Here is a 27089-nt window from a genome sequence, read left to right as displayed (position 1 = left end):
GTGTGGGTAGGCCTAGCGCCCGCGACAGGAAACGCCCCAAAGCGCAACGTGGACACAGCCAAATTTTTGAAGGAAAACAGAGGTGTTTTTTGCAAAGTGCCTACCTGTAGAGTTTGGCCTGTAGCTCAGCCGCCACCTAGGGAAACCTACCAAACCTGTGCATTTCTGAAAACTAGAGACCTAGGGGAATCCAAGATGGGGTGACTTGTGTGGCTCGGACCAGGATCTGTTACCCAGAATCCTTTGCAAACCTCAAAATTTGGCAAAAAAACCACATGTTCCTCACATTTCTGTGGCAGAAAGTTCTGGAATCTGAGAGGAGCCACAAATTTCCTTCCACTCAGCGTTCCCCCACGTCTCCCGATAAAAATGATACCTCACTTGTGTGGGTAGGCCTACGGCCCGCGACAGGAAACGCCCCAAAGCGCAACGTGGACACAGCCAAATTTTTGAAGGAAAACAGAGGTGTTTTTTGCAAAGTGCCTACCTGTAGATTTTGGCATGTAGCTCAGCCGCCACCTAGGGAAACCTACCAAACCTGTGCATTTCTGAAAACTAGAGACCTAGGGGAATCCAAGATGGGGTGACTTGTGTGGCTCGGACCAGGTTCTGTTACCCAGAATCCTTTGCAAACCTCAAAATTTGGCTAAAAAAACACATGTTCCTCACATTTCTGTGGCAGAAAGTTCTGGAATCTGAGAGGAGCCACAAATTTCCTTCCACCCAGCGTTCCCCCACGTCTCCCGATAAAAATGATACCTCACTTGTGTGGGTAGGCCTAGCGCCCGCGACAGGAAACGCCCCAAAGCGCAACGTGGACACAGCCAAATTTTTGAAGGAAAACAGAGGTGTTTTTTGCAAAGTGCCTACCTGTAGAGTTTGGCCTGTAGCTCAGCCGCCACCTAGGGAAACCTACCAAACCTGTGCATTTCTGAAAACTAGAGACCTAGGGGAATCCAAGATGGGGTGACTTGTGTGGCTCGGACCAGGATCTGTTACCCAGAATCCTTTGCAAACCTCAAAATTTGGCAAAATAACCACATGTTCCTCACATTTCTGTGGCAGAAAGTTCTGGAATCTGAGAGGAGCCACAAATTTCCTTCCACTCAGCGTTCCCCCACGTCTCCCGATAAAAATGATACCTCACTTGTGTGGGTAGGCCTACGGCCCGCGACAGGAAACGCCCCAAAGCGCAACGTGGACACAGCCAAATTTTTGAAGGAAAACAGAGGTGTTTTTTGCAAAGTGCCTACCTGTAGATTTTGGCCTGTAGCTCAGCCGCCACCTAGGGAAACCTACCAAACCTGTGCATTTCTGAAAACTAGAGACCTAGGGGAATCCAAGATGGGGTGACTTGTGTGGCTCGGACCAGGTTCTGTTACCCAGAATCCTTTGCAAACCTCAAAATTTGGCTAAACAAACACATGTTCCTCACATTTCTGTGGCAGAAAGTTCTGGAATCTGAGAGGAGCCACAAATTTCCTTCCACCCAGCGTTCCCCCACGTCTCCCGATAAAAATGATACCTCACTTGTGTGGGTAGGCCTAGCGCCCGCGACAGGAAACGCCCCAAAGCGCAACGTGGACACAGCCACATTTTTGAAGGAAAACAGAGGTGTTTTTTGCAAAGTGCCTACCTGTAGATTTTGGCCTGTAGCTCAGCCGCCACCTAGGGAAACCTACCAAACCTGTGCATTTCTGAAAACTAGAGACCTAGGGGAATCCAAGATGGGGTGACTTGTGTGGCTCGGACCAGGTTCTGTTACCCAGAATCCTTTGCAAACCTCAAAATTTGGCTAAAAAAACACATGTTCCTCACATTTCTGTGGCAGAAAGTTCTGGAATCTGAGAGGAGCCACAAATTTCCTTCCACCCAGCGTTCCCCCACGTCTCCCGATAAAAATGATACCTCACTTGTGTGGGTAGGCCAAGCGCCCGCGACAGGAAACGCCCCAAAGCGCAACGTGGACACAGCCAAATTTTTGAAGGAAAACAGAGGTGTTTTTTGCAAAGTGCCTACCTGTAGATTTTGGCCTGTAGCTCAGCCGCCACCTACGGAAACCTACCAAACCTGTGCATTTCTGAAAGCTAGAGACCTAGGGGAATCCAAGATGGGGTGACTTGTGTGGCTCGGACCAGGTTCTGTTACCCAGAATCCTTTGCAAACCTCAAAATTTGGCTAAAAAAACACATGTTCCTCACATTTCTGTGGCAGAAAGTTCTGGAATCTGAGAGGAGCCACAAATTTCCTTCCACACGGCGTTCCCCCACGTCTCCCGATAAAAATGATACCTCACTTGTGTGGGTAGGCCTAGCGCCCGCGACAGGAAACGCCCCAAAGCGCAACGTGGACACAGCCAAATGTTTGAAGGAAAACAGAGGTGTTTTTTGCAAAGTGCCTACCTGTAGATTTTGGCCTGTAGCTCAGCCGCCACCTAGGGAAACCTACCAAACCTGTGCATTTCTGAAAACTAGAGACCTAGGGGAATCCAAGATGGGGTGACTTGTGTGGCTCGGACCAGGTTCTGTTACCCAGAATCCTTTGCAAACCTCAAAATTTGGCCAAAAAAAACACATGTTCCTCACATTTCTGTGGCAGAAAGTTCTGGAATCTGAGAGGAGCCACAAATTTCCTTACACCCAGCGTTCCCCCACGTCTCCCAATAAAAATGATACCTCACTTGTGTGGGTAGGCCTAGCGCCCGCGACAGGAAACGCCCCAAAGCGCAACGTGGACACAGCCACATTTTTGAAGGAAAACAGAGGTGTTTTTTGCAAAGTGCCTACCTGTAGAGTTTGGCCTGTAGCTCAGCCGCCACCTAGGGAAACCTACCAAACCTGTGCATTTCTGAAAACTAGAGACCTAGGGGAATCCAAGATGGGGTGACTTGTGTGGCTCGGACCAGGTTCTGTTACCCAGAATCCTTTGCAAACCTCAAAATTTGGCTAAAAAAACACATGTTCCTCACATTTCTGTGGCAGAAAGTTCTGGAATCTGAGAGGAGCCACAAATTTCCTTCCACTCAGCGTTCCCCCACGTCTCCCGATAAAAATGATACCTCACTTGTGTGGGTAGGCCTAGCGCCCGCGACAGGAAACGCCCCAAAGCGCAACGTGGACACAGCCAAATTTTTGAAGGAAAACAGAGGTGTTTTTTGCAAAGTGCCTACCTGTAGATTTTGGCCTGTAGCTCAGCCGCCACTAGGGAAACCTACCAAACCTGTGCATTTCTGAAAACTAGAGACCTAGGGGAATACAAGATGGGGTGACTTGTGTGGCTCGGACCAGGTTCTGTTACCCAGAATCCTTTGCAAACCTCAAAATTTGGCTAAAAAACACATGTTCCTCACATTTCTGTGGCAGAAAGTTCTGGAATCTGAGAGGAGCCACAAATTTCCTTCCACCCAGCATTCCCCCATGTCTCCCGATAAAAATGATACCTCACTTGTGTGGGTAGGCCTAGCGCCCGCGACAGGAAACGCCCCAAAGCGCAACGTGGACACAGCCAAATTTTTGAAGGAAAACAGAGGTGTTTTTTGCAAAGTGCCTACCTGTAGATTTTGGCCTGTAGCTCAGCCGCCACCTACGGAAACCTACCAAACCTGTGCATTTCTGAAAGCTAGAGACCTAGGGGAATCCAAGATGGGGTGACTTGTGTGGCTCGGACCAGGTTATGTTACCCAGAATCCTTTGCAAACCTCAAAATTTGGCTAAAAAAACACATGTTCCTCACATTTCTGTGGCAGAAAGTTCTGGAATCTGAGAGGAGCCACAAATTTCCTTCCACCCGGCGTTCCCCCACGTCTCCCGATAAAAATGATACCTCACTTGTGTGGGTAGGCCTAGCGCCCGCGACAGGAAACGCCCCAAAGCGCAACGTGGACACAGCCAAATGTTTGAAGGAAAACAGAGGTGTTTTTTGCAAAGTGCCTACCTGTAGATTTTGGCCTGTAGCTCAGCCGCCACCTAGGGAAACCTACCAAACCTGTGCATTTCTGAAAACTAGAGACCTAGGGGAATCCAAGATGGGGTGACTTGTGTGGCTCGGACCAGGTTCTGTTACCCAGAATCCTTTGCAAACCTCAAAATTTGGCCAAAAAAAACACATGTTCCTCACATTTCTGTGGCAGAAAGTTCTGGAGTCTGAGAGGAGCCACAAATTTCCTTCCACCCAGCGTTCCCCCACGTCTCCCGATAAAAATGATACCTCACTTGTGTGGGTAGGCCTAGCGCCCGCGACAGGAAACGCCCCAAAGCGCAACGTGGACACAGCCAAATTTTTGAAGGAAAACAGAGGTGTTTTTTGCAAAGTGCCTACCTGTAGAGTTTGGCCTGTAGCTCAGCCGCCACCTACGGAAACCTACCAAACCTGTGCATTTCTGAAAACTAGAGACCTAGGGGAATCCAAGATGGGGTGACTTGTGTGGCTCGGACCAGGTTCTGTTACCCAGAATCCTTTGCAAACCTCAAAATTTGGCTAAAAAAACACATGTTCCTCACATTTCTGTGGCAGAAAGTTCTGGAATCTGAGAGGAGCCACAAATTTCCTTCCACTCAGTGTTCCCCCACGTCTCCCGATAAAAATGATACCTCACTTGTGTGGGTAGGCCTAGCGCCCGCGACAGGAAACGCCCCAAAGCGCAACGTGGACACAGCCAAATTTTTGAAGGAAAACAGAGGTGTTTTTTGCAAACTGCCTACCTGTAGATTTTGGCCTGTAGCTCAGCCGCCACCTAGGGAAACCTACCAAACCTGTGCATTTCTGAAAACTAGAGACCTAGGGGAATCCAAGATGGGGTGACTTGTGTGGCTCGGACCAGGTTCTGTTACCCAGAATCCTTTGCAAACCTCAAAATTTGGCTAAAAAAAACACATGTTCCTCACCTTTCTGTGACAGAAAGTTCTGGAATCTGAGAGGAGCCACAAATTTCCTTACACCCAGCGTTCCCCCACGTCTCCCGATAAAAATGATACCTCACTTGTGTGGGTAGGCCTAGCGCCCGCGACAGGAAACGCCCCAAAGCGCAACGTGGACACAGCCAAATTTTTGAAGGAAAACAGAGGTGTTTTTTGCAAAGTGCCTACCTGTAGATTTTGGCCTGTAGCTCAGCCGCCACCTAGGGAAACCTACCAAACCTGTGCATTTCTGAAAACTAGAGACCTAGGGGAATCCAAGATGGGGTGACTTGTGTGGCTCGGACCAGGTTCTGTTACCCAGAATCCTTTGCAAACCTCAAAATTTGGCTAAAAAAACACATGTTCCTCACATTTCTGTGGCAGAAAGTTCTGGAATCTGAGAGGAGCCACAAATTTCCTTCCACCCAGCGTTCCCCCACGTCTCCCGATAAAAATGATACCTCACTTGTGTGGGTAGGCCTAGCGCCCGCGACAGGAAATGCCCCAAAGCGCAACGTGGACACAGCCAAATGTTTGAAGGAAAACAGTGGTGTTTTTTGCAAAGTGCCTACCTGTAGATTTTGGCCTGTAGCTCAGCCGCCACCTAGGGAAACCTACCAAACCTGTGCATTTCTGAAAACTAGAGACCTAGGGGAATCCAAGATGGGGCGACTTGTGTGGCTCGGACCAGGTTCTGTTACCCAGAATCCATTGCAAACCTCAAAATTTGGCTAAAAAAACACATGTTCGTCACATTTCTGTGGCAGAAAGTTCTGGAATCTGAGAGGAGCCACAAATTTCCTTCCACCCGGCGTTCCCCCACGTCTCCCGATAAAAATGATACCTCACTTGTGTGGGTAGGCCTAGCGCCCGCGACAGGAAACGCCCCAAAGCGCAACGTGGACACAGCCAAATGTTTGAAGGAAAACAGAGGTGTTTTTTGCAAAGTGCCTACCTGTAGATTTTGGCCTGTAGCTCAGCCGCCACCTAGGGAAACCTACCAAACCTGTGCATTTCTGAAAACTAGAGACCTAGGGGAATCCAAGATGGGGTGACTTGTGTGGCTCGGACCAGGTTCTGTTACCCAGAATCCTTTGCAAACCTCAAAATTTGGCCAAAAAAAACACATGTTCCTCACATTTCTGTGGCAGAAAGTTCTGGAATCTGAGAGGAGCCACAAATTTCCTTACACCCAGCGTTCCCCCACGTCTCCCGATAAAAATGATACCTCACTTGTGTGGGTAGGCCTAGCGCCCGCGACAGGAAACGCCCCAAAGCGCAACGTGGACACAGCCAAATTTTTGAAGGAAAACAGAGGTGTTTTTTGCAAAGTGCCTACCTGTAGAGTTTGGCCTGTAGCTCGGCCGCCACCTAGGGAAACCTACCAAACCTGTGCATTTCTGAAAACTAGAGACCTAGGGGAATCCAAGATGGGGTGACTTGTGTGGCTCGGACCAGGTTCTGTTACCCAGAATCCTTTGCAAACCTCAAAATTTGGCTAAAAAAACACATGTTCCTCACATTTCTGTGGCAGAAAGTTCTGGAATCTGAGAGGAGCCACAAATTTCCTTCCACTCAGCGTTCCCCCACGTCTCCCGATAAAAATGATACCTCACTTGTGTGGGTAGGCCTAGCGCCCGCGACAGGAAACGCCCCAAAGCGCAACGTGGACACAGCCAAATTTTTGAAGGAAAACAGAGGTGTTTTTTGCAAAGTGCCTACCTGTAGATTTTGGCCTGTAGCTCAGCCGCCACCTAGGGAAACCTACCAAACCTGTGCATTTCTGAAAACTAGAGACCTAGGGGAATCCAAGATGGGGTGACTTGTGTGGCTCGGACCAGGTTCTGTTACCCAGAATCCTTTGCAAACCTCAAAATTTGGCTAAAAAAACACATGTTCCTCACATTTCTGTGGCAGAAAGTTCTGGAATCTGAGAGGAGCCACAAATTTCCTTCCACCCAGCGTTCCCCCACGTCTCCCGATAAAAATGATACCTCACTTGTGTGGGTAGGCCTAGCGCCCGCGACAGGAAACGCCCCAAAGCGCAACGTGGACACAGCCTAATTTTTGAAGGAAAACAGAGGTGTTTTTTGCAAAGTGCCTACCTGTAGATTTTGGCCTGAAGCTCACCCGCCACCTATGGAAACCTACCAAACCTGTGCATTTCTGAAAGCTAGAGACCTAGGGGAATCCAAGATGGGGTGACTTGTGTGGCTCGGACCAGGTTATGTTACCCAGAATCCTTTGCAAACCTCAAAATTTGGCTAAAAAAACACATGTTCCTCACATTTCTGTGGCAGAAAGTTCTGGAATCTGAGAGGAGCCACAAATTTCCTTCCCCCCGGCGTTCCCCCACGTCTCCCGATAAAAATGATACCTCACTTGTGTGGGTAGGCCTAGCGCCCGCGACAGGAAATGCCCCAAAGCGCAACGTGGACACAGCCAAATGTTTGAAGGAAAACAGAGGTGTTTTTTGCAAAGTGCCTACCTGTAGATTTTGGCCTGTAGCTCAGCCGCCACCTAGGGAAACCTACCAAACCTGTGCATTTCTGAAAACTAGAGACCTAGGGGAATCCAAGATGGGGCGACTTGTGTGGCTCGGACCAGGTTCTGTTACCCAGAATCCATTGCAAACCTCAAAATTTGGCTAAAAAAACACATGTTCCGCACATTTCTGTGGCAGAAAGTTCTGGAATCTGAGAGGAGCCATAAATTTCCTTCCACCCAGCGTTCTCCCACGTCTCCCGATAAAAATAATACCTCACTTGTGTGGGTAGGCCTAGCGCCCGCGACAGGAAACGCCCCAAAGCGCAATGTGGACACAGCCAAATTTTTGAAGGAAAACAGAGGTGTTTTTTGCAAAGTTCCTACCTGTAGAGATTGGCCTGTAGCTCAGCCGCCACCCAGGGAAACCTACCAAACCTGTGCATTTCTGAAAACTAGAGACCTAGGGGAATCCAAGATGGGGTGGCTTGTGTGACTCGGACCAGGTTCTGTTACCCAGAATCCATTGCAAACCTCAAAATTTGGCTAAAAAAACACATGTTTCTCACATTTCTGTGGCAGAAAGTTCTGGAATCTGAGAGGAGCCACAAATTTCCTTCCACCCAGCGTTCCCCCACGTCTCCCGATAAAAATGATACCTCACTTGTGTGGGTAGGTCTAGCGCCCGCGACTGGAAACACCCCAAAGCGCAACGTGGACACATCCAAATTTTTGAAGGAAAACAGAGGTGTTTTTTGCAAAGTGCCTACCTGTAGATTTTGGCCTGTAGCTCAGCCGCCACCTAGGGAAACCTACCAAACCTGTGCATTTCTGAAAACTGGAGACCTAGGGGAATCCAAGATGGGTGACTTGTGTGGCTCGGACCAGGTTCTGTTACCCAGAATCCTTTGCAAACCTCAAAATTTGGCTAAAAAAACACATGTTCCTCACATTTCTGTGGCAGAAAGTTCTGGAATCTGAGAGGAGCCACAAATTTCCTTCCACCCAGCGTTCCCCCACGTCTCCCGATAAAAATGATACCTCACTTGTGTGGGTAGGCCTAGCGCCCGCGACAGGAAATGCCCCAAAGCGCAATGTGGACACAGCCAAATTTTTGAAGGAAAACAGAGGTGTTTTTTGCAAAGTGCCTACTTGTAGATTTTGGCCTGTAGCTCAGCCGCCACCTAGGGAAACCTACCAAACCTGTGCATTTCTGAAAACTAGAGACCTAGGGGAATCCAAGATTTGGTGACTTGTGTGGCTGGGACCAGGTTCTGTTACCCAGAATCCTTTGCAAACCTCAAAATTTGGCTAAAAAAACACATGTTCCTCACATTTCTGTGGCAGAAAGTTCTGGAATCTGAGAGGAGCCACAACTTTCCTTCCACCCAGCGTTCCCCCACGTCTCCCGATAAAAATGATACCTCACGTGTGTGGGTAGGCCTAGCGCCCGCAACAGGAAACGCCCCAAAGTGCAACGTGGACACAGCCAAATTTTTGAAGGAAAACAGAGGTGTTTTTTGCAAAGTGCCTACCTGTAGATTTTGGCCTGTAGCTCAGCCGCCACCTAGGGAAACCTACCAAACCTGTGCATTTCTGAAAACTAGAGACCTAGGGGAATCCAAGATGGGGTGACTTGTGTGGCTCGGACCAGGTTCTGTTACCCAGAATCCTTTGCAAACCTCAACATTTGGCTAAAAAAACACATGTTCCGCACATTTCTGTGGCAGGCAGAAAGTTCTGGAATCTGAGAGGAGCCATAAATTTCCTTCCACCCAGCGTTCCCCCACGTCTCCCGATAAAAATAATACCTCACTTGTGTGGGTAGGCCTAGCGCCCGCGACAGGAAACGCCCCAAAGCGCAATGTGGACACAGCCAAATTTTTGAAGGAAAACAGAGGTGTTTTTTGCAAAGTTCCTACCTGTAGAGATTGGCCTGTAGCTCAGCCGCCACCCAGGGAAACCTACCAAACCTGTGCATTTCTGAAAACTAGAGACCTAGGGGAATCCAAGATGGGGTGACTTGTGTGACTCGGACCAGGTTCTGTTACCCAGAATCCATTGCAAACCTCAAAATTTGGCTAAAAAAACACATGTTTCTCACATTTCTGTGGCAGAAAGTTCTGGAATCTGAGAGGAGCCACAAATTTCCTTCCACCCAGCGTTCCCCCACGTCTCCCGATAAAAATGATACCTCACTTGTGTGGGTAGGTCTAGCGCCCGCGACTGGAAACACCCCAAAGCGCAACGTGGACACATCCAAATTTTTGAAGGAAAACAGAGGTGTTTTTTGCAAAGTGCCTACCTGTAGATTTTGGCCTGTAGCTCAGCCGCCACCTAGGGAAACCTACCAAACCTGTGCATTTCTGAAAACTGGAGACCTAGGGGAATCCAAGATGGGTGACTTGTGTGGCTCGGACCAGGTTCTGTTACCCAGAATCCTTTGCAAACCTCAAAATTTGGCTAAAAAAACACATGTTCCTCACATTTCTGTGGCAGAAAGTTCTGGAATCTGAGAGGAGCCACAAATTTCCTTCCACCCAGCGTTCCCCCACGTCTCCCGATAAAAATGATACCTCACTTGTGTGGGTAGGCCTAGCGCCCGCGACAGGAAATGCCCCAAAGCGCAATGTGGACACAGCCAAATTTTTGAAGGAAAACAGAGGTGTTTTTTGCTAAGTGCCTACTTGTAGATTTTGGCCTGTAGCTCAGCCGCCACCTAGGGAAACCTACCAAACCTGTGCATTTCTGAAAACTTGAGACCTAGGGGAATCCAAGATTTGGTGACTTGTGTGGCTGGGACCAGGTTCTGTTACCCAGAATCCTTTGCAAACCTCAAAATTTGGCTAAAAAAACACATGTTCCTCACATTTCTGTGGCAGAAAGTTCTGGAATCTGAGAGGAGCCACAACTTTCCTTCCACCCAGCGTTCCCCCACGTCTCCCGATAAAAATGATACCTCACGTGTGTGGGTAGGCCTAGCGCCCGCAACAGGAAACGCCCCAAAGTGCAACGTGGACACAGCCACATTTTTGAAGGAAAACAGAGGTGTTTTTTGCAAAGTGCCTACCTGTAGATTTTGGCCTGTAGCTCAGCCGCCACCTAGGGAAACCTACCAAACCTGTGCATTTCTGAAAACTAGAGACCTAGGGGAATCCAAGATGGGGTGATTTGTGTGGCTCGGACCAGGTTCTGTTACCCAGAATCCTTTGCAAACCTCAACATTTGGCTAAAAAAACACATGTTCCTCACATTTCTGTGGCAGAAAGTTCTGGAATCTGAGAGGAGCCATGAATTTCCTTCCACCCAGCGTTCCCCCACGTCTCCCGATAAAAATGATACCTCACTTGTGTGGGTAGGCCTAGCGCCCGCGACAGGAAACGCCCGAAAGTGCAACGTGGACACAGCCAAATTTTTGAAGGAAAACAGAGGTGTTTTTTGCAAAGTGCCTACCTGTAGATTTTGGCCTGTAGCTCAGCCGCCACCTAGGGAAACCTACCAAACCTGTGCATTTCTGAAAACTAGAGACCTAGGGGAATACAAGATGGGGTGACTTGTGTGGCTCGGACCAGGTTCTGTTACCCAGAATCCTTTGCAAACCTCAAAATTTGGCTAAAAAACACATGTTCCTCACATTTCTGTGGCAGAAAGTTCTGGAATCTGAGAGGAGCCACAAATTTCCTTCCACCCAGCGTTCCCCCATGTCTCCCGATAAAAATGATACCTCACTGGTGTGGGTAGGCTTAGCGCCCGCGACAGGAAACGCCCCAAAGCGCAACGTGGACACAGCCAAATTTTTGAAGGAAAACAGAGGTGTTTTTTGCAAAGTGCCTACCTGTAGAGTTTGGCCTGTAGCTCGGCCGCCACCTAGGGAAACCTACCAAACCTGTGCATTTCTGAAAACTAGAGACCTAGGGGAATCCAAGATGGGGTGACTTGTGTGGCTCGGACCAGGTTCTGTTACCCAGAATCCTTTGCAAACCTCAAAATTTGGCTAAAAAAACACATGTTCCTCACATTTCTGTGGCAGAAAGTTCTGGAATCTGAGAGGAGCCACAAATTTCCTTCCACTCAGCGTTCCCCCACGTCTCCCGATAAAAATGATACCTCACTTGTGTGGGTAGGCCTAGCGCCCGCGACAGGAAACGCCCCAAAGCGCAACGTGGACACAGCCAAATTTTTGAAGGAAAACAGAGGTGTTTTTTGCAAAGTGCCTACCTGTAGATTTTGGCCTGTAGCTCAGCCGCCACCTAGGGAAACCTACCAAACCTGTGCATTTCTGAAAACTAGAGACCTAGGGGAATCCAAGATGGGGTGACTTGTGTGGCTCGGACCAGGTTCTGTTACCCAGAATCCTTTGCAAACCTCGAAATTTGGCTAAAAAAACACATGTTCCTCACATTTCTGTGGCAGAAAGTTCTGGAATCTGAGAGGAGCCACAAATTTCCTTCCACCCAGCGTTCCCCCACGTCTCCCGATAAAAATGATACCTCACTTGTGTGGGTAGGCCTAGCGCCCGCGACAGGAAACGCCCCAAAGCGCAACGTGGACACAGCCTAATTTTTGAAGGAAAACAGAGGTGTTTTTTGCAAAGTGCCTACCTGTAGATTTTGGCCTGAAGCTCACCCGCCACCTATGGAAACCTACCAAACCTGTGCATTTCTGAAAGCTAGAGACCTAGGGGAATCCAAGATGGGGTGACTTGTGTGGCTCGGACCAGGTTATGTTACCCAGAATCCTTTGCAAACCTCAAAATTTGGCTAAAAAAACACATGTTCCTCACATTTCTGTGGCAGAAAGTTCTGGAATCTGAGAGGAGCCACAAATTTCCTTCCCCCCGGCGTTCCCCCACGTCTCCCGATAAAAATGATACCTCACTTGTGTGGGTAGGCCTAGCGCCCGCGACAGGAAATGCCCCAAAGCGCAACGTGGACACAGCCAAATGTTTGAAGGAAAACAGAGGTGTTTTTTGCAAAGTGCCTACCTGTAGATTTTGGCCTGTAGCTCAGCCGCCACCTAGGGAAACCTACCAAACCTGTGCATTTCTGAAAACTAGAGACCTAGGGGAATCCAAGATGGGGCGACTTGTGTGGCTCGGACCAGGTTCTGTTACCCAGAATCCATTGCAAACCTCAAAATTTGGCTAAAAAAACACATGTTCCGCACATTTCTGTGGCAGAAAGTTCTGGAATCTGAGAGGAGCCATAAATTTCCTTCCACCCAGCGTTCTCCCACGTCTCCCGATAAAAATAATACCTCACTTGTGTGGGTAGGCCTAGCGCCCGCGACAGGAAACGCCCCAAAGCGCAATGTGGACACAGCCAAATTTTTGAAGGAAAACAGAGGTGTTTTTTGCAAAGTTCCTACCTGTAGAGATTGGCCTGTAGCTCAGCCGCCACCCAGGGAAACCTACCAAACCTGTGCATTTCTGAAAACTAGAGACCTAGGGGAATCCAAGATGGGGTGGCTTGTGTGACTCGGACCAGGTTCTGTTACCCAGAATCCATTGCAAACCTCAAAATTTGGCTAAAAAAACACATGTTTCTCACATTTCTGTGGCAGAAAGTTCTGGAATCTGAGAGGAGCCACAAATTTCCTTCCACCCAGCGTTCCCCCACGTCTCCCGATAAAAATGATACCTCACTTGTGTGGGTAGGTCTAGCGCCCGCGACTGGAAACACCCCAAAGCGCAACGTGGACACATCCAAATTTTTGAAGGAAAACAGAGGTGTTTTTTGCAAAGTGCCTACCTGTAGATTTTGGCCTGTAGCTCAGCCGCCACCTAGGGAAACCTACCAAACCTGTGCATTTCTGAAAACTGGAGACCTAGGGGAATCCAAGATGGGTGACTTGTGTGGCTCGGACCAGGTTCTGTTACCCAGAATCCTTTGCAAACCTCAAAATTTGGCTAAAAAAACACATGTTCCTCACATTTCTGTGGCAGAAAGTTCTGGAATCTGAGAGGAGCCACAAATTTCCTTCCACCCAGCGTTCCCCCACGTCTCCCGATAAAAATGATACCTCACTTGTGTGGGTAGGCCTAGCGCCCGCGACAGGAAATGCCCCAAAGCGCAATGTGGACACAGCCAAATTTTTGAAGGAAAACAGAGGTGTTTTTTGCAAAGTGCCTACTTGTAGATTTTGGCCTGTAGCTCAGCCGCCACCTAGGGAAACCTACCAAACCTGTGCATTTCTGAAAACTAGAGACCTAGGGGAATCCAAGATTTGGTGACTTGTGTGGCTGGGACCAGGTTCTGTTACCCAGAATCCTTTGCAAACCTCAAAATTTGGCTAAAAAAACACATGTTCCTCACATTTCTGTGGCAGAAAGTTCTGGAATCTGAGAGGAGCCACAACTTTCCTTCCACCCAGCGTTCCCCCACGTCTCCCGATAAAAATGATACCTCACGTGTGTGGGTAGGCCTAGCGCCCGCAACAGGAAACGCCCCAAAGTGCAACGTGGACACAGCCAAATTTTTGAAGGAAAACAGAGGTGTTTTTTGCAAAGTGCCTACCTGTAGATTTTGGCCTGTAGCTCAGCCGCCACCTAGGGAAACCTACCAAACCTGTGCATTTCTGAAAACTAGAGACCTAGGGGAATCCAAGATGGGGTGACTTGTGTGGCTCGGACCAGGTTCTGTTACCCAGAATCCTTTGCAAACCTCAACATTTGGCTAAAAAAACACATGTTCCGCACATTTCTGTGGCAGGCAGAAAGTTCTGGAATCTGAGAGGAGCCATAAATTTCCTTCCACCCAGCGTTCCCCCACGTCTCCCGATAAAAATAATACCTCACTTGTGTGGGTAGGCCTAGCGCCCGCGACAGGAAACGCCCCAAAGCGCAATGTGGACACAGCCAAATTTTTGAAGGAAAACAGAGGTGTTTTTTGCAAAGTTCCTACCTGTAGAGATTGGCCTGTAGCTCAGCCGCCACCCAGGGAAACCTACCAAACCTGTGCATTTCTGAAAACTAGAGACCTAGGGGAATCCAAGATGGGGTGACTTGTGTGACTCGGACCAGGTTCTGTTACCCAGAATCCATTGCAAACCTCAAAATTTGGCTAAAAAAACACATGTTTCTCACATTTCTGTGGCAGAAAGTTCTGGAATCTGAGAGGAGCCACAAATTTCCTTCCACCCAGCGTTCCCCCACGTCTCCCGATAAAAATGATACCTCACTTGTGTGGGTAGGTCTAGCGCCCGCGACTGGAAACACCCCAAAGCGCAACGTGGACACATCCAAATTTTTGAAGGAAAACAGAGGTGTTTTTTGCAAAGTGCCTACCTGTAGATTTTGGCCTGTAGCTCAGCCGCCACCTAGGGAAACCTACCAAACCTGTGCATTTCTGAAAACTGGAGACCTAGGGGAATCCAAGATGGGTGACTTGTGTGGCTCGGACCAGGTTCTGTTACCCAGAATCCTTTGCAAACCTCAAAATTTGGCTAAAAAAACACATGTTCCTCACATTTCTGTGGCAGAAAGTTCTGGAATCTGAGAGGAGCCACAAATTTCCTTCCACCCAGCGTTCCCCCACGTCTCCCGATAAAAATGATACCTCACTTGTGTGGGTAGGCCTAGCGCCCGCGACAGGAAATGCCCCAAAGCGCAATGTGGACACAGCCAAATTTTTGAAGGAAAACAGAGGTGTTTTTTGCTAAGTGCCTACTTGTAGATTTTGGCCTGTAGCTCAGCCGCCACCTAGGGAAACCTACCAAACCTGTGCATTTCTGAAAACTTGAGACCTAGGGGAATCCAAGATTTGGTGACTTGTGTGGCTGGGACCAGGTTCTGTTACCCAGAATCCTTTGCAAACCTCAAAATTTGGCTAAAAAAACACATGTTCCTCACATTTCTGTGGCAGAAAGTTCTGGAATCTGAGAGGAGCCACAACTTTCCTTCCACCCAGCGTTCCCCCACGTCTCCCGATAAAAATGATACCTCACGTGTGTGGGTAGGCCTAGCGCCCGCAACAGGAAACGCCCCAAAGTGCAACGTGGACACAGCCACATTTTTGAAGGAAAACAGAGGTGTTTTTTGCAAAGTGCCTACCTGTAGATTTTGGCCTGTAGCTCAGCCGCCACCTAGGGAAACCTACCAAACCTGTGCATTTCTGAAAACTAGAGACCTAGGGGAATCCAAGATGGGGTGACTTGTGTGGCTCGGACCAGGTTCTGTTACCCAGAATCCTTTGCAAACCTCAACATTTGGCTAAAAAAACACATGTTCCTCACATTTCTGTGGCAGAAAGTTCTGGAATCTGAGAGGAGCCATGAATTTCCTTCCACCCAGCGTTCCCCCACGTCTCCCGATAAAAATGATACCTCACTTGTGTGGGTAGGCCTAGCGCCCGCGACAGGAAACGCCCGAAAGTGCAACGTGGACACAGCCAAATTTTTGAAGGAAAACAGAGGTGTTTTTTGCAAAGTGCCTACCTGTAGATTTTGGCCTGTAGCTCAGCCGCCACCTAGGGAAACCTACCAAACCTGTGCATTTCTGAAAACTAGAGACCTAGGGGAATACAAGATGGGGTGACTTGTGTGGCTCGGACCAGGTTCTGTTACCCAGAATCCTTTGCAAACCTCAAAATTTGGCTAAAAAACACATGTTCCTCACATTTCTGTGGCAGAAAGTTCTGGAATCTGAGAGGAGCCACAAATTTCCTTCCACCCAGCGTTCCCCCATGTCTCCCGATAAAAATGATACCTCACTGGTGTGGGTAGGCTTAGCGCCCGCGACAGGAAACGCCCCAAAGCGCAACGTGGACACAGCCACATTTTTGAAGGAAAACAGAGGTGTGTTTTGCAAAGTGCCTACCTGTAGATTTTGGCCTGTAGCTCAGCCGCCACCTAGGGAACTGTGACAGGCTAGACGGTATAAACCAGACTGAAACGGCGTAGTGTGGTAAGTAAATAGAGTTTTATTGTTCTTGTTTTTTCCTTTTCTCTTTTCTGTCTGTTTTCAACAGTTTACAGGTATCTATAAAGTCTGGGTTTTATGGTTCTTCTCTTCATTAATCTTGTCGTTCTCCTTCCTCCCGCCTTCCAGGTCGATGGCTTCTGGGAAACGCGAGCGACTCCCGGGGAAGACCGGCAAGAGAAATATAAGAAAGCCAAGGTAAGTAAATTGGCTATTTTCTGGGGTTATCTTTCAGATAGGAGCAGGGCAAAGGTAAGTAGGGATATAGAGGTAGAGTGTAGAGACACCCGTGCTCTGTACTAAAGGGTTGTGATGTGCTTTTATTTTGGACAAACAGTGCTCCCAGATAAGAGGTGATAGTCAGTCTCCTTCCTTAGTTAGGGAGCCTGCCCCTCCTTTCTCTCCCCCTCCTCCCTCTCACGCCTCCCAGTTCCCTTCCCCTGTGAGTTTTTCCCTCTACGGTCTATTGTCCCTAGCAGGGACCGTACCTTTGTAAGCCACGACCCTCCGGGGTCTTGGCTGGCTTCTGGGCTCCTTGACTCCGGTGCTCCGTTGTATGGGCTCTCCTTCTCCTCTCCGTTGTCTTCGGTTTCGTCTTCCGTCTTTGTGGCGCGCTGCTCCGTTGCTCGCTGACTCGTCTCCGTCTCTCCTTCCTTCCGCTCGCCCTCCTGGATGCGTATCTCCTCCTTTTCACGGCCGGCGGCCCGGAAGACTTTGAGCGTTTCCCTGGAAACAGGGAAACGCAACCTGGACGCCGAGGCCGTTCCCATGGGAACCAATGAACGCGGATCTGACGTGTCGGGTTTCCCCGACACGTAGCTGGCTGATTCTTCTTGCGGCGTGATCGTGGCTGCCCGATCACAGGAACCCTACCAAACCTGTACATTTCTGAAAACTAGAGACCTAGGGGAATCCAAGATGGGGTGACTTGTGTGGCTCGGACCAGGTTCTGTTACCCAGAATCCTTTGCAAACCTCAAAATTTGGCTAAAAAAACACATGTTCCTCACATTTCTGTGGCAGAAAGTTCTGGAATCTGAGAGGAGCCACAAATTTCCTTCCACCCAGCGTTCCCCCACGTCTCCCGATAAAAATGATACCTCACTTGTGTGGGTAGGCCTAGCGCCCGCGACAGGAAACGCCCCAGAGCGCAACGTGGACACAGCCAAATTTTTGGAGGAAAACAGAGGTGTTTTTTGCAAAGTGCCTACCTGTAGATTTTGGCCTGTAGCTCAGCCGCCACCTAGGGAAACCTACCAAACCTGTGCATTTCTGAAAACTAGAGACCTAGGGGAATCCAAGATGGGGTGACTTGTGTGGCTCGGACCAGGTTCTGTTACCCAGAATCCTTTGCAAACCTCAAAATTTGGCCAAAAAAAACACATGTTCCTCACATTTCTGTGGCAGAAAGTTCTGGAATCTGAGAGGAGCCACAAATTTCCTTCCACCCAGCGTTCCCCCACGTCTCCCGATAAAAATGATACCTCACTTGTGTGGGTAGGCCTAGCGCCCGCGACAGGAAACGCCCCAAAGCGCAACGTGGACACAGCCAAATTTTTGAAGGAAAACAGAGGTGTTTTTTGCAAAGTGCCTACCTGTAGAGTTTGGCCTGTAGCTCAGCCGCCACCTAGGGAAACCTACCAAACCTGTGCATTTCTGAAAACTAGAGACCTTGGGGAATCCAAGATGGGGTGACTTGTGTGGCTCGGACCAGGTTCTGTTACCCAGAATCCTTTGCAAACCTCAAAATTTGGCTAAAAAAACACATGTTCCTCACATTTCTGTGGCAGAAAGTTCTGGAATCTGAGAGGAGCCACAAATTTCCTTCCACTCAGCGTTCCCCCACGTCTCCCGATAAAAATGATACCTCACTTGTGTGGGTAGGCCTAGCGCCCGCGACAGGAAACGCCCCAAAGCACAACGTGGACACAGCCAAATTTTTGAAGGAAAACAGAGGTGTTTTTTGCAAAGTGCCTACCTGTAGATTTTGGCCTGTAGCTCAGCCGCCACCTAGGGAAACCTACCAAACCTGTGCATTTCTGAAAACTAGAGACCTAGGGGAATCCAAGATGGGGCGACTTGTGTGGCTCGGACCAGGTTCTGTTACCCAGAATCCATTGCAAACCTCAAAATTTGGCTAAAAAAACACATGTTCCGCACATTTCTGTGGCAGAAAGTTCTGGAATCTGAGAGGAGCCATAAATTTCCTTCCACCCAGCGTTCTCCCACGTCTCCCGATAAAAATAATACCTCACTTGTGTGGGTAGGCCTAGCGCCCGCGACAGGAAACGCCCCAAAGCGCAATGTGGACACAGCCAAATTTTTGAAGGAAAACAGAGGTGTTTTTTGCAAAGTTCCTACCTGTAGAGATTGGCCTGTAGCTCAGCCGCCACCCAGGGAAACCTACCAAACCTGTGCATTTCTGAAAACTAGAGACCTAGGGGAATCCAAGATGGGGTGGCTTGTGTGACTCGGACCAGGTTCTGTTACCCAGAATCCATTGCAAACCTCAAAATTTGGCTAAAAAAACACATGTTTCTCACATTTCTGTGGCAGAAAGTTCTGGAATCTGAGAGGAGCCACAAATTTCCTTCCACCCAGCGTTCCCCCACGTCTCCCGATAAAAATGATACCTCACTTGTGTGGGTAGGTCTAGCGCCCGCGACTGGAAACACCCCAAAGCGCAACGTGGACACATCCAAATTTTTGAAGGAAAACAGAGGTGTTTTTTGCAAAGTGCCTACCTGTAGATTTTGGCCTGTAGCTCAGCCGCCACCTAGGGAAACCTACCAAACCTGTGCATTTCTGAAAACTGGAGACCTAGGGGAATCCAAGATGGGTGACTTGTGTGGCTCGGACCAGGTTCTGTTACCCAGAATCCTTTGCAAACCTCAAAATTTGGCTAAAAAAACACATGTTCCTCACATTTCTGTGGCAGAAAGTTCTGGAATCTGAGAGGAGCCACAAATTTCCTTCCACCCAGCGTTCCCCCACGTCTCCCGATAAAAATGATACCTCACTTGTGTGGGTAGGCCTAGCGCCCGCGACAGGAAATGCCCCAAAGCGCAATGTGGACACAGCCAAATTTTTGAAGGAAAACAGAGGTGTTTTTTGCAAAGTGCCTACTTGTAGATTTTGGCCTGTAGCTCAGCCGCCACCTAGGGAAACCTACCAAACCTGTGCATTTCTGAAAACTAGAGACCTAGGGGAATCCAAGATTTGGTGACTTGTGTGGCTGGGACCAGGTTCTGTTACCCAGAATCCTTTGCAAACCTCAAAATTTGGCTAAAAAAACACATGTTCCTCACATTTCTGTGGCAGAAAGTTCTGGAATCTGAGAGGAGCCACAACTTTCCTTCCACCCAGCGTTCCCCCACGTCTCCCGATAAAAATGATACCTCACGTGTGTGGGTAGGCCTAGCGCCCGCAACAGGAAACGCCCCAAAGTGCAACGTGGACACAGCCAAATTTTTGAAGGAAAACAGAGGTGTTTTTTGCAAAGTGCCTACCTGTAGATTTTGGCCTGTAGCTCAGCCGCCACCTAGGGAAACCTACCAAACCTGTGCATTTCTGAAAACTAGAGACCTAGGGGAATCCAAGATGGGGTGACTTGTGTGGCTCGGACCAGGTTCTGTTACCCAGAATCCTTTGCAAACCTCAACATTTGGCTAAAAAAACACATGTTCCGCACATTTCTGTGGCAGGCAGAAAGTTCTGGAATCTGAGAGGAGCCATAAATTTCCTTCCACCCAGCGTTCCCCCACGTCTCCCGATAAAAATAATACCTCACTTGTGTGGGTAGGCCTAGCGCCCGCGACAGGAAACGCCCCAAAGCGCAATGTGGACACAGCCAAATTTTTGAAGGAAAACAGAGGTGTTTTTTGCAAAGTTCCTACCTGTAGAGATTGGCCTGTAGCTCAGCCGCCACCCAGGGAAACCTACCAAACCTGTGCATTTCTGAAAACTAGAGACCTAGGGGAATCCAAGATGGGGTGACTTGTGTGACTCGGACCAGGTTCTGTTACCCAGAATCCATTGCAAACCTCAAAATTTGGCTAAAAAAAACACATGTTTCTCACATTTCTGTGGCAGAAAGTTCTGGAATCTGAGAGGAGCCACAAATTTCCTTCCACCCAGCGTTCCCCCACGTCTCCCGATAAAAATGATACCTCACTTGTGTGGGTAGGTCTAGCGCCCGCGACTGGAAACACCCCAAAGCGCAACGTGGACACATCCAAATTTTTGAAGGAAAACAGAGGTGTTTTTTGCAAAGTGCCTACCTGTAGATTTTGGCCTGTAGCTCAGCCGCCACCTAGGGAAACCTACCAAACCTGTGCATTTCTGAAAACTGGAGACCTAGGGGAATCCAAGATGGGTGACTTGTGTGGCTCGGACCAGGTTCTGTTACCCAGAATCCTTTGCAAACCTCAAAATTTGGCTAAAAAAACACATGTTCCTCACATTTCTGTGGCAGAAAGTTCTGGAATCTGAGAGGAGCCACAAATTTCCTTCCACCCAGCGTTCCCCCACGTCTCCCGATAAAAATGATACCTCACTTGTGTGGGTAGGCCTAGCGCCCGCGACAGGAAATGCCCCAAAGCGCAATGTGGACACAGCCAAATTTTTGAAGGAAAACAGAGGTGTTTTTTGCTAAGTGCCTACTTGTAGATTTTGGCCTGTAGCTCAGCCGCCACCTAGGGAAACCTACCAAACCTGTGCATTTCTGAAAACTTGAGACCTAGGGGAATCCAAGATTTGGTGACTTGTGTGGCTGGGACCAGGTTCTGTTACCCAGAATCCTTTGCAAACCTCAAAATTTGGCTAAAAAAACACATGTTCCTCACATTTCTGTGGCAGAAAGTTCTGGAATCTGAGAGGAGCCACAACTTTCCTTCCACCCAGCGTTCCCCCACGTCTCCCGATAAAAATGATACCTCACGTGTGTGGGTAGGCCTAGCGCCCGCAACAGGAAACGCCCCAAAGTGCAACGTGGGACACAGCCACATTTTTGAAGGAAAACAGAGGTGTTTTTTGCAAAGTGCCTACCTGTAGATTTTGGCCTGTAGCTCAGCCGCCACCTAGGGAAACCTACCAAACCTGTGCATTTCTGAAAACTAGAGACCTAGGGGAATCCAAGATGGGGTGACTTGTGTGGCTCGGACCAGGTTCTGTTACCCAGAATCCTTTGCAAACCTCAACATTTGGCTAAAAAAAAACATGTTCCTCACATTTCTGTGGCAGAAAGTTCTGGAATCTGAGAGGAGCCATGAATTTCCTTCCACCCAGCGTTCCCCCACGTCTCCCGATAAAAATGATACCTCACTTGTGTGGGTAGGCCTAGCGCCCGCGACAGGAAACGCCCGAAAGTGCAACGTGGACACAGCCAAATTTTTGAAGGAAAACAGAGGTGTTTTTTGCAAAGTGCCTACCTGTAGATTTTGGCCTGTAGCTCAGCCGCCACCTAGGGAAACCTACCAAACCTGTGCATTTCTGAAAACTAGAGACCTAGGGGAATACAAGATGGGGTGACTTGTGTGGCTCGGACCAGGTTCTGTTACCCAGAATCCTTTGCAAACCTCAAAATTTGGCTAAAAAACACATGTTCCTCACATTTCTGTGGCAGAAAGTTCTGGAATCTGAGAGGAGCCACAAATTTCCTTCCACCCAGCGTTCCCCCATGTCTCCCGATAAAAATGATACCTCACTGGTGTGGGTAGGCTTAGCGCCCGCGACAGGAAACGCCCCAAAGCGCAACGTGGACACAGCCACATTTTTGAAGGAAAACAGAGGTGTGTTTTGCAAAGTGCCTACCTGTAGATTTTGGCCTGTAGCTCAGCCGCCACCTAGGGAACTGTGACAGGCTAGACGGTATAAACCAGACTGAAACGGCGTAGTGTGGTAAGTAAATAGAGTTTTATTGTTCTTGTTTTTTCCTTTTCTCTTTTCTGTCTGTTTTCAACAGTTTACAGGTATCTATAAAGTCTGGGTTTTATGGTTCTTCTCTTCATTAATCTTGTCGTTCTCCTTCCTCCCGCCTTCCAGGTCGATGGCTTCTGGGAAACGCGAGCGACTCCCGGGGAAGACCGGCAAGAGAAATATAAGAAAGCCAAGGTAAGTAAATTGGCTATTTTCTGGGGTTATCTTTCAGATAGGAGCAGGGCAAAGGTAAGTAGGGATATAGAGGTAGAGTGTAGAGACACCCGTGCTCTGTACTAAAGGGTTGTGATGTGCTTTTATTTTGGACAAACAGTGCTCCCAGATAAGAGGTGATAGTCAGTCTCCTTCCTTAGTTAGGGAGCCTGCCCCTCCTTTCTCTCCCCCTCCTCCCTCTCACGCCTCCCAGTTCCCTTCCCCTGTGAGTTTTTCCCTCTACGGTCTATTGTCCCTAGCAGGGACCGTACCTTTGTAAGCCACGACCCTCCGGGGTCTTGGCTGGCTTCTGGGCTCCTTGACTCCGGTGCTCCGTTGTATGGGCTCTCCTTCTCCTCTCCGTTGTCTTCGGTTTCGTCTTCCGTCTTTGTGGCGCGCTGCTCCGTTGCTCGCTGACTCGTCTCCGTCTCTCCTTCCTTCCGCTCGCCCTCCTGGATGCGTATCTCCTCCTTTTCACGGCCGGCGGCCCGGAAGACTTTGAGCGTTTCCCTGGAAACAGGGAAACGCAACCTGGACGCCGAGGCCGTTCCCATGGGAACCAATGAACGCGGATCTGACGTGTCGGGTTTCCCCGACACGTAGCTGGCTGATTCTTCTTGCGGCGTGATCGTGGCTGCCCGATCACAGGAACCCTACCAAACCTGTACATTTCTGAAAACTAGAGACCTAGGGGAATCCAAGATGGGGTGACTTGTGTGGCTCGGACCAGGTTCTGTTACCCAGAATCCTTTGCAAACCTCAAAATTTGGCTAAAAAAACACATGTTCCTCACATTTCTGTGGCAGAAAGTTCTGGAATCTGAGAGGAGCCACAAATTTCCTTCCACCCAGCGTTCCCCCACGTCTCCCGATAAAAATGATACCTCACTTGTGTGGGTAGGCCTAGCGCCCGCGACAGGAAACGCCCCAGAGCGCAACGTGGACACAGCCAAATTTTTGGAGGAAAACAGAGGTGTTTTTTGCAAAGTGCCTACCTGTAGATTTTGGCCTGTAGCTCAGCCGCCACCTAGGGAAACCTACCAAACCTGTGCATTTCTGAAAACTAGAGACCTAGGGGAATCCAAGATGGGGTGACTTGTGTGGCTCGGACCAGGTTCTGTTACCCAGAATCCTTTGCAAACCTCAAAATTTGGCCAAAAAAAACACATGTTCCTCACATTTCTGTGGCAGAAAGTTCTGGAATCTGAGAGGAGCCACAAATTTCCTTCCACCCAGCGTTCCCCCACGTCTCCCGATAAAAATGATACCTCACTTGTGTGGGTAGGCCTAGCGCCCGCGACAGGAAACGCCCCAAAGCGCAACGTGGACACAGCCAAATTTTTGAAGGAAAACAGAGGTGTTTTTTGCAAAGTGCCTACCTGTAGAGTTTGGCCTGTAGCTCAGCCGCCACCTAGGGAAACCTACCAAACCTGTGCATTTCTGAAAACTAGAGACCTTGGGGAATCCAAGATGGGGTGACTTGTGTGGCTCGGACCAGGTTCTGTTACCCAGAATCCTTTGCAAACCTCAAAATTTGGCTAAAAAAACACATGTTCCTCACATTTCTGTGGCAGAAAGTTCTGGAATCTGAGAGGAGCCACAAATTTCCTTCCACTCAGCGTTCCCCCACGTCTCCCGATAAAAATGATACCTCACTTGTGTGGGTAGGCCTAGCGCCCGCGACAGGAAACGCCCCAAAGCACAACGTGGACACAGCCAAATTTTTGAAGGAAAACAGAGGTGTTTTTTGCAAAGTGCCTACCTGTAGATTTTGGCCTGTAGCTCAGCCGCCACCTAGGGAAACCTACCAAACCTGTGCATTTCTGAAAACTAGAGACCTAGGGGAATCCAAGATGGGGTGACTTGTGTGGCTCGGACCAGGTTCTGTTACCCAGAATCCTTTGCAAACCTCAAAATTTGGCTAAAAAAACACATGTTCCTCACATTTCTGTGGCAGAAAGTTCTGGAATCTGAGAGGAGCCACAAATTTCCTTCCACCCAGCGTTCCCCCACGTCTCCCGATAAAAATGATACCTCACTTGTGTGGGTAGGCCTAGCGCCCGCGACAGGAAACGCCCCAAAGCGCAACGTGGACACAGCCAAATTTTTTAAGGAAAACAGAGGTGTTTTTTGCAAAGTGCCTACCTGTAGAGTTTGGCCTGTAGCTCAGCCGCCACCTATGGAAACCTACCAAACCTGTGCATTTCTGAAAGCTAGAGACCTAGGGGAATCCAAGATGGGGTGACTTGTGTGGCTCGGACCAGGTTATGTTACCCAGAATCCTTTGCAAACCTCAAAATTTGGCTAAAAAAACACATGTTCCTCACATTTCTGTGGCAGAAAGTTCTGGAATCTGAGAGGAGTCACAAATTTCCTTCCACCCGGCGTTCCCCCACGTCTCCCAATAAAAATGATACCTCACTTGTGTGGGTAGGCCTAGCGCCCGCGACAGGAAACGCCCCAAAGCGCAACGTGGACACAGCCAAATGTTTGAAGGAAAACAGAGGTGTTTTTTGCAAAGTGCCTACCTGTAGATTTTGGCCTGTAGCTCAGCCGCCACCTAGGGAAACCTACCAAACCTGTGCATTTCTGAAAACTAGAGACCTAGGGGAATCCAAGATGGGGTGACTTGTGTGGCTCGGACCAGGTTCTGTTACCCAGAATCCTTTGCAAACCTCAAAATTTGGCCAAGAAAAACACATGTTCCTCACATTTCTGTGGCAGAAAGTTCTGGAATCTGAGAGGAGCCACAAATTTCCTTACACCCAGCGTTCCCCCACGTCTCCCGATAAAAATGATACCTCACTTGTGTGGGTAGGCCTAGCGCCCGCGACAGGAAACGCCCCAAAGCGCAACGTGGACACAGCCACATTTTTGAAGGAAAACAGAGGTGTTTTTTGCAAAGTGCCTCCCTGTAGAGTTTGGCCTGTAGCTCAGCCGCCACCTAGGGAAACCTACCAAACCTGTGCATTTCTGAAAACTAGAGACCTAGGGGAATCCAAGATGGGGTGACTTGTGTGGCTCGGACCAGGTTCTGTTACCCAGAATCCTTTGCAAACCTCAAAATTTGGCTAAAAAAACACATGTTCCTCACATTTCTGTGGCAGAAAGTTCTGGAATCTGAGAGGAGCCACAAATTTCCTTCCACTCAGCGTTCCCCCACGTCTCCCGATAAAAATGATACCTCACTTGTGTGGGTAGGCCTAGCGCCCGCGTCAGGAAACGCCCCAAAGCGCAACGTGGACACAGCCAAATGTTTGAAGGAAAACAGAGGTGTTTTTTGCAAAGTGCCTACCTGTAGATTTTGGCCTGTAGCTCAGCCGCCACCTAGGGAAACCTACCAAACCTGTGCATTTCTGAAAACTAGAGACCTAGGGGAATCCAAGATGGGGTGACTTGTGTGGCTCGGACCAGGTTCTGTTACCCAGAATCCTTTGCAAACCTCAAAATTTGGCCAAGAAAAACACATGTTCCTCACATTTCTGTGGCAGAAAGTTCTGGAATCTGAGAGGAGCCACAAATTTCCTTACACCCAGCGTTCCCCCACGTCTCCCGATAAAAATGATACCTCACTTGTGTGGGTAGGCCTAGCGCCCGCGACAGGAAACGCCCCAAAGCGCAACGTGGACACAGCCACATTTTTGAAGGAAAACAGAGGTGTTTTTTGCAAAGTGCCTCCCTGTAGAGTTTGGCCTGTAGCTCAGCCGCCACCTAGGGAAACCTACCAAACCTGTGCATTTCTGAAAACTAGAGACCTAGGGGAATCCAAGATGGGGTGACTTGTGTGGCTCGGACCAGGTTCTGTTACCCAGAATCCTTTGCAAACCTCAAAATTTGGCTAAAAAAACACATGTTCCTCACATTTCTGTGGCAGAAAGTTCTGGAATCTGAGAGGAGCCACAAATTTCCTTCCACCCAGCGTTCCCCCACGTCTCCCGATAAAAATGATACCTCACTTGTGTGGGTAGGCCTAGCGCCCGCGACAGGAGACACCCCTAAACGCAACTTGGACACATCACATTTTTTCATTGAAAACAGTGCCTACCTGTAGATTTTGGCCTTTAGCTCAGCCGGCACCTAGGGAAACCTACCAAACCTGTGCATTTTTGAAAACTAGAGACCTAGGGGAATCCAAGATGGGGTGACTTGCGGGGCTCTGACCAGGTTCTGTTACCCAGAATCCTTTGCAAACCTCAAATTTTGGCTAAAAAAATGCATTTTCCACACATTTCGGTGACAGAAAGTTCTGGAATCTGAGAGGAGCCACAAATTTCCTTCCACCCAGCGTTCCTGCAAGTCTCCCGATAAAAATGATACCTCACTTGTGTGGGTGGGCCAGGTGCCTGCAACAGAATAAGGCCCAAAACTTGTAGAGATAGAGGGGATAGCACAGTGAGTTTATAAGGACATATTCTTTTATACATCTTTAGACTGACTCTGCTGTGGGGACCCACATAAGTGAGATGTAATTTTACTTGGGAGACTGAGGGGAACACTGGGGAGTAGGAATTTTGTGCTGGAGTGGTGATCCTACGAGGAAAAGTCAGGAAAATATGCTTTTGTAAGCAAATGTTGAGGTTTACAGAGGAGTCTGGGTAAGAAAATGTTGGGGGATCCACGCAAGCCACACCTCCCTGGACTCCTTGGGGTGTCTAGTTTTAAAAAA

The sequence above is a fragment of the Pleurodeles waltl genome, chromosome 8 (assembly GCF_031143425.1).
Source record: "Pleurodeles waltl isolate 20211129_DDA chromosome 8, aPleWal1.hap1.20221129, whole genome shotgun sequence".
Lineage (NCBI taxonomy): Eukaryota > Metazoa > Chordata > Amphibia > Caudata > Salamandridae > Pleurodeles > Pleurodeles waltl.
Note: the sequence above shows the minus strand (reverse complement) of the source record.